The sequence below is a fragment of the Arachis hypogaea genome, chromosome 16 (genome assembly GCF_003086295.3).
Source record: "Arachis hypogaea cultivar Tifrunner chromosome 16, arahy.Tifrunner.gnm2.J5K5, whole genome shotgun sequence".
NCBI classification, from domain to species: domain Eukaryota; kingdom Viridiplantae; phylum Streptophyta; class Magnoliopsida; order Fabales; family Fabaceae; genus Arachis; species Arachis hypogaea.
In genome coordinates, this window is record NC_092051.1 from 75,129,065 (window position 1) to 75,137,273 (window position 8,209).

At 39.1% G+C, this 8,209-nt stretch overlaps 1 non-coding gene across 1 annotated transcript; it reads right to left on the reverse strand.

Annotated features, from left to right (window-relative positions):
* Nucleotides 1-1,931: 1,931 nt before the first annotated feature.
* LOC112759935 (small nucleolar RNA R71) lies at nucleotides 1,932-2,035 on the reverse strand. The gene has a single exon (XR_003180397.1). It is a non-coding gene; the product is annotated as a small nucleolar RNA R71 (small nucleolar RNA).
* Nucleotides 2,036-8,209: the final 6,174 nt, after the last annotated feature.

Genomic DNA, 8,209 nt, shown 5'->3' on the forward strand with positions numbered 1-8,209 from the left:
GGTTCAATGAATGTTACAGAATTGGATCAGCAGCCTCATCAGGATTATGGATCTTAAACCCAAAGCAAAAGGAAATCAGGGAAAGGCCTCAAAGCCCAAGAAACACAACAGAAGCTCAATTTAGAAAGTGTATAAATATGATAGAATTTAAGTTGGTTGAGACACACACTGGAGGAGATTTATACACGGGAACTTTGGATCATTTTCTTTTTAGTTTTGTAATTGAATTCAGAGCTATGACTCACTAAACCCCTTTCATTGGGTTAGGGAGCTCTATTGTAATTCAATGAATCAATAATAGTTTTATCTTCTTCTTCAATCTTTTCTCTTGAATTTTGTTAGAAAGTTTCTCGATCTAATTCCATTGGGTAGTTGTCTTGGGAAAGAAACTACCCATAATTGGAATCCTTCGGAACCTTGGGAAAGGAATGGAGGATTCATGCTAGAGAAGCTTTCTCACAGTGAATTGGATTGGGGTTTGGATGGATATTGTGACATGTAATCCTACCAAATTGTGGTTCATGAAACCGTGTGGTATAATCAGTGATCGAGCATCATCTCTTCTTATGAACATTTAAACCAAGGGATTGGGAATTTGTTTGTTTTTAGAGAGAATTGGTGAGCCAAGGGATTGGGATCCAATCATATAAGATTGCCAAGCAAAATTTAATGAATGCATTGGTTGAGGAAGGGATAAAAGTTGTTTTGATTCGGAGATCTCAATATCTCCTAACACCCAATGAATTCCCATTTCTGATTTACCACTTTCTCTTTACATTCTGCAATTAAATTCATGCAATCACCCCCATCCCTTTTAATTTCAGCAATTTAACTTCTCGCTCTTTAATTCATGCAATTTTACATTCCGCAATTCTCATCTAAATCTTGATTCCGCTCAACTAGAACATACTTATAATTCGAATTGCTCACTCAAACAATCCTTGTGGGATTCGACCTCACTTTATTGTGAGTTTTTACTTGACGATAACCGGTGCACTTGCCCGAAGGAATTTCGCCGATCGTGCAATTTCCTAAATCGTAGCATAACAAGTTTATGCACATCAAGTTTATGGCGCCGTTGCTGGGGATTGGTTTTCGATTGACAATTCTCAAATTGAAAGTTAACTAGATTGAGCATTTTTCTTGCTTTGTTAATTCAGTTCAAGTTACTTGTTGAATTTTAATTTCTGCACTCTGTTACATGCTTTCTTTCTTTATGCCTTTAAATTCAAGCAACTAACTCACTGACTCACTAACTATTTGAATTAATTCCTCAACTGCTCTAACCATACTCTTCCATTAACCAAGAGTATTTCACTTGTTTGGTGCCTGTGCTGTGTTCTTGTATGATAGGTAGGAGAGGAGAGACATCAACTCCTCCATATACCGAACCAGAGAGGACCCTTCATAGACTTAGAAGGGAAGCAAGAGGGAAGAGAGTACTGAGAGAAGAGGAATCTGAAGGAGAATCTGAGGACAATTTTGAGGAAGCTTTAGATCTCAACATGGATAGAGAAGTTCACAACCATGAGAGGGCTGATGGAAACAATGCCATTCCTGAGAGGAGGGTTCTTGGTTCATACATAAACCCAACCTCTGGGCATTGTGGTAGCAGCATTCAGAAACCACCCATTCAGGCCAATAATTTTGAACTCAAACCACAGCTAATATCACTTGTGGAGGATCATTGTTCATTTGGTGGGAGTGCTAATGAAGATCCAAACCAACATCTCACAAAATTCCTGAGAATTTGCGACACTGTGAAGTCCAATGGAGTCCAGGACGATACCTATAAACTGCTCTTGTTCCCATTTTCACTTAGGGACAAGGCAGCTAAGTGGCTGGAATCATTCCCAAGGGGGAGCCTAACAACCTGGGATGAGGTGGAAAGCAAGTTTCTGGCACGTTTCTACCCCCCACAAAAGGTCAATAGGCTTCGATCTGAGGTTCAGACTTTTAGACAACAAGATGGTGAAACTCTCTACGAGGCATGGGAGAGGTTCAAGGATTTGACAAGGAAATGCCCACCAGACATGTTCCATGACTGGGTGCAATTGCATATTTTCTATGATGGACTTTCTTATGAATCAAGGAAGGCTGTAGACCATTCATCAGGAGGTTCATTGAACAGGAAAAAGACTGTGGAAGAAGCCATTGAAGTGATTGAGACAGTGGCTGAGAATGAGTACTACTATGCTTCAGAGAGACACAACACTAAGGGAGTCATGGAGCTGAACCATGTTGATACAATTTTAGCCCAAAACAAGGTGTTTGCCAAGCAACTAGCAGAGCTCACCAGGAAATTAGAAACAAAGCAAGTGGCTGCAATACACACACAAGATCAAGAGGAAGTAAGCACTGAAGGAGGTGATTGGGAAGAGGCCAATTATGTAGGAAATCAACAAAGGCAACCATATGATCCACATTCCAACACTTGCAACCCAGGCTGGAAAAACCACCCAAACTTTGGGTGGGGAAACCAGCAAAACCAACATAACAAGTCCACATACCAAAACTCCAACCAAAGATCATACCAAGCCACACAAAACACTTACTCCCAACCATCATATCATGGCCTAAATAATCAACCTACCCAACCTAATCTGAACCAACAATTTCAAGATCAATTAAACAGGATAGAAGGAATGCTGGCAAACATGGGTCAGGACATAAGTGAGTTGAAAAGCTTTAGGGATGATGTGAGATCTACCTTAAGGAACCATGGTGAAAAACTCAAGAGGATGGAGTCTCAAGTAGGAGAGCTATCTCAACAGGCCCCCAAGTCAACTGCAGTGTTCCCTAGTGACACAGAAAAGAATCCTAAAGGGGAACAAAAGGGAGTGAGATGGGAAGAATGCAAGGCCATCACCATATTGAAGGAAGTCTCAGAAGAAGAAGGAATCAGACCCTCAGAACAGGAACCGGAAATCTTGAAGGAAGGTGTGGAGGAAGCTAAGCAGGAAAGTGAAACTAAGCAAGCCAAGGAACTGCAAAAAGGCATGCTGGAAACATACCAACCAAAAGCACCATTTCCTCATAGGTTAGGAGGAGGTGAAAAAGGGAAAACCTATTCAATGTTTTTAGAGACATTTAAGTCTCTCCATATCAATATTCCCTTCCTTGAGATTCTCCAGCAGATGCCTACACATATCAAGTATTTAAAGGAATTGCTGAGCAAGAAAAGAGTTTTGAAGGGAGGACAAACTGTAATAATGAACAAAGAATGCAGTGCCCTCATCAAGAAGGACATAGTCTCTAAGAAAACAGACCCAGGAAGTTTTCATATCCCCTGCATCATAGGGGAAACAAAAATTGACAAAGGATTCTGTGATCTAGGAGCTAGCATAAATGTGATGCCTCTGACTCTTATGAAGAGGCTACAACTGAATGAGGTGAGATCCACTGATGTAATCATACAACTGGCTGACAAAACTCAGAAGCAAGCTGAAGGGGTAGTTGAGAATGTGCTGGTGAAAGTGGGAAATTATTTCTTCCCTGCAGACTTTGTCATTTTGGACATGGAGGAAAGCTACCTACACCCTATCATTCTGGGAAGGCCATTTCTAGCCACTGCTAGAGCGCTCATAGATGTAGAACAAGGAGAGCTAATTTTGAGAATACATGATGAACAGCTCATTTTCAATGTTTTCAAACCTGCATCTGAGCCTGAACCAGAACCTGAAAAGCCTAAGGATGATAGTAGCCATCTGTGTTTGGAGGAAAGCAATCCAGCAGCTGAAACTCTGAAATAGTCCTTGGAAGGCAAACAAGAATTGCAAGAGTTAAAGCCACAAGAATCAATAGAAACAGATCAGAAGGATCCTCCTGGCATAAGGGTCAATGAAGAAATCCTCAAGAGAAAGGGAAGAATTGTAAAGAAAGTGCCAAGAGGGTGGAGAAACAAGAAAATTCCCACTGAAGGTTTCTCTCTGGGAGATAAAGTGATATCAAGTCATTATCTGCCAATCCCACCTGGCCTCAAAACCATTCCTTCCCAGCTCCCTCAAGTGTTCACAATCAGGAAAGTTCTTTCTATGGAACATTTGGAAATCATGAAGGAATCAAATGGGGACGTTTTCATAGTGAGAGGAGAAGACATCAAGCACTACAATCCACCCTAACAAGGGGCAACCGTCAAGCTAATGACGTTAAAGAAGCACTTGTTGGGAGGCAACCCAACCTGAGGTAATACTCCCTTGCTGTTTCTTTTATTTGTTTCAATAAAAAGGTGAAGTAGTTTCTGTGCATTGCAAAGAATTAAGTTTGGTGTTTCACACCAAACAATGAATTCGTGGATCAATAATTCAAAGGGGAATGTGTGACTCTAAGTTTGGTGTTCCACCACACAGATCAACTGAACACAACAACCTTTGAATTATATGAAAGGAACAACCATTCTAAGCAATCACAGGAATGCTTAAAATCCTTAGCAGCAACTTCATTCCAAGGAGAATTCAAGGACTCAAAGAGCAGAGGAGTAAGTAGGAGACTAAGTTTGGTGTTCACACACCAACTTAAGACTCAGACACTTGCCCATACATAGTTGAGCTAACCACTCAAGTGCTTGAGAAGCAAGCAACTTCATCACTCTTTGCAGGAAAGGAAACAAGGATCTGAGAAAGAACATGAAGCAACAACTAGGAGAAGAAGGAGAAATCAAATTGTTTCCTGGCAACAAAGAGAAAACAAGAAATTTTACAAGGTGGTGGTGTTCCTTGACCATTCTTTAAAAGGCAAACAAAAGCATGCTTGTTCTGGTTTAAACTGTAATTGTTGAATCTTTCTGGAATGTGAAGTTTTTAGTATGTTTGTCTGTTTATTGCTTTGAATAAAGTGAATGCCTAGATGTTTGGATATAACTTCACCTTCTTAAACAAATGCCTGCCATGCTTGTTCTGTTTCCAAAAATAAAAGAAAAGTTTGAACAAAAGTAACTTGGCTCAATTAGTGACAAATCAAGTAGAATTAAGTGGTGGTATGCATGCTTGATTGTTTAGTCAGATCACTGGAAATAGAGTGTAGAATTATCATTTTTTGTGTAGAAATTGAAAACTGTCTATGGATCTTGATGAATAAATGTCTTTGGCCATGAAAAAGAAAGAAAAAGCCACTGAAAAAGGGCAACCAAAAAGCAAAAAAATTGAGAAAATAAGCTAGGCACCAATGGTTTGAACTTCTGAGACAAATGCCTGTGGTGTTTATGTATTAAGGATATGCTTGGATGAATAGGTTCTGAGGAGTGTTTCAACACTTGGTAACTTGGGTTAACTAACCCGGGATTATCAACCAAAAGTCCATTATCAAGAGCAACCTAAATACAAAACATTTAGTCACACAAAGAGGTGCTGGGCACCAATGTCTCAAGAAGAAATGTGAACTAAAATGCCTGGAGTGGATATGTGTAGTGCACTGATAAGAAAAAGAAAATGCCAAAGGCTTGTGCAACACATGACACTAAGCAAACAAGGAGCAAAGGAGCTCTAAGAAAAAGAAAAGAAAAACAAAGAAGAGAAAAGTGCCAAGGACATAAGAATAACAAGAGGCCATAGCAGTGTTTGATGGATGCAATGAAAAAGTGATAATCTTACCTGATAAGAATGAAAAAGTGATGCTGCAACTTTCTGCATAAAACCCTTTTGATGAACTTCAAATGCTTGCTAATATAGCCAATGTAATTGCTTTCTGTTTCATACTTTCTTCTCAAATAACTCAGGACTTGCTTAGGGACAAGCAAGTATTAAGTTTGGTGTTGTGATGCCAAGGCATCTTAGGCTAGTTTCACTAGCATTTTTCTGTTAGTTTTAGTTGTTTTATGCATTTTCTTGAGCTTAAAGTAACCAAGAATGGTTAAATGAATAACAAAGCAATGAACCATCCAAACAGTATGATTTTGATGCAAATTCCATGAGTTTTTAGTATATTACTTGAATGCTATGAATGGAAGATTTCTCATGAAATTTTGCAAGACTTTGATGCAATTGTTTGGATGATTTCAGGGAAGAAGAGGCTAGGCAAGGAAGCAACAAAATCAATAAAGGAAGCTTGAATATCACATGTGGAGTTTAAGTTCCAGTTTAAGCTTAAACTGGAACTTAAACTACCAAGCCATATAATGCTGGAAAGGGCGTTTAAGTTCCAGTTTAAGCCTAAACTGGAGCTTAAACGCCAGAATCATGAAGGCTAGGAAATGCTGGAACTGGCGTTTAACCTCCAGTTTAACCTTAAACTGGAAGTTAAACGCCAGAATGAGAATTTCACCAAGGGAGCATTTCCACGTTTAAGCTCCAGTTTAACCTTAAACTGGAGCTTAAACGTGTTCGACACAAATTCTCACCAAAGAAGCATTTCCACGTTTAACCTCCAGTTTAACCTTAAACTGGAGGTTAAACGCCAGAAGTAAGAAAGGCACCAGGAGCATTTCCACGTTTAAGCTCCAGTTTAACCTTAAACTGGAGCTTAAACGTGTTCGACTATTTCTCTCCTCCAGGGTTGCTTTCTCATTTCCACGTTTAAGCTTCAGTTTAACCTTAAACTGAAGCTTAAACGTGTTCGACCCAATTGCTCCTCCAGGGTTGCTTTCTTCATTTCCACGTTTAAGCTTCAGTTTAACCTTAAACTGAAGGTTAAACGTGTTCGACAATTCACACTCCTGGGTTGCTTTCTTCCATTTCCACGTTTAAGCTTCAGTTTAACCTTAAACTGAAGCTTAAACGTGTTCGACTATTTCCCTCCTCCAGGGTTGCTTTCCCATTTCCACGTTTAAGCTTCAGTTTAACCTTAAACTGAAACTTAAACTTCAACTTAAACGTCACTTTTTGAAAGGGGTTTCTGGGCCAAATATATTGAAGTTTAAGTTAGCATTTGAGCACAAACATTAACTTAAACGTATTATGGTATGAAACCCAATTGAATATCATGTTTATGGGATTGGGCCTGAAGAATTGATGAGTCTGGAGCTTCAATTTGTTGAGTCTTGTGTATTACTTGATTATCACTAAGTTGGTTCAATGAATGTTACAGAATTGGATCAGCAGCCTCATCAGGATTATGGATCATAAACCCAAAGCAAAAGGAAATCAGGGAAAGGCCTCAAAGCCCAAGAAACACAACAGAAGCTCAATTTAGAAAGTGTATAAATAGGATAGAATTTAAGTTGGTTGAAACACACACTGGAGGAGATTTATACACGGGAACTTTGGATCATTTTCTTTTTAGTTTTGTAATTGAATTCAGAGCTATGACTCACTAAACCCCTTTCATTGGGTTAGGGAGCTCTATTGTAATTCAATGAATCAATAATTGTTTTATCTTCTTCTTCAATCTTTTCTCTTGAATTTTGTTAGAAAGTTTCTCGATCTAATTCCATTGGGTAGTTGTCTTGGGAAAGAAACTACCCATAATTGGAATCCTTCGGAACCTTGGGAAAGGAATGGAGGATTCATGCTAGAGAAGCTTTCTCACAGTGAATTGGATTGGGGTTTGGATGGATATTGTGACATGTAATCCTACCAAATTGTGGTTCATGAAACTGTGTGGTATAATCAGTGATCGAGCATCATCTCTTCTTATGAACATTTAAACCAAGGGATTGGGAATTTGTTTGTTTTTAGAGAGAATTGGTGAGCCAAGGGATTGGGATCCAATCATATAAGATTGCTAAGCAAAATTTAATGAATGCATTGGTTGAGGAAGGGATAAAAGTTGTTTTGATTCGGAGATCTCAATATCTCCTAACACCCAATGAATTCCCATTTCTGATTTACCACTTTCTCTTTACATTCTGCAATTAAATTCATGCAATCACCCCCATCCCTTTTAATTTCAGCAATTTAACTTCTCGCTCTTTAATTCATGCAATTTTACATTCCGCAATTCTCATCTAAATCTTGATTCCGCTCAACTAGAACATACTTCTAATCCGAATTGCTCACTCAACCAATCCTTGTGGGATTCGACCTCACTCTATTGTGAGTTTTTACTTGACGATAACCGGTGCACTTGCCGGAAGGAATTTTGCTGATCGTGCAATTTCCTAAATCGTAGCATAACAAGTTTATGCACATCAACTAACCAATACAAAAATCCCCAAAACACAAATCATCAACCCCATAACAATTCACAAGCCCACCAGAATAACTTCTCCACACCACCATTCAACTTACAAAACACCCACCTCAACACCCCACACAACTTCCAGCAACAACAACAT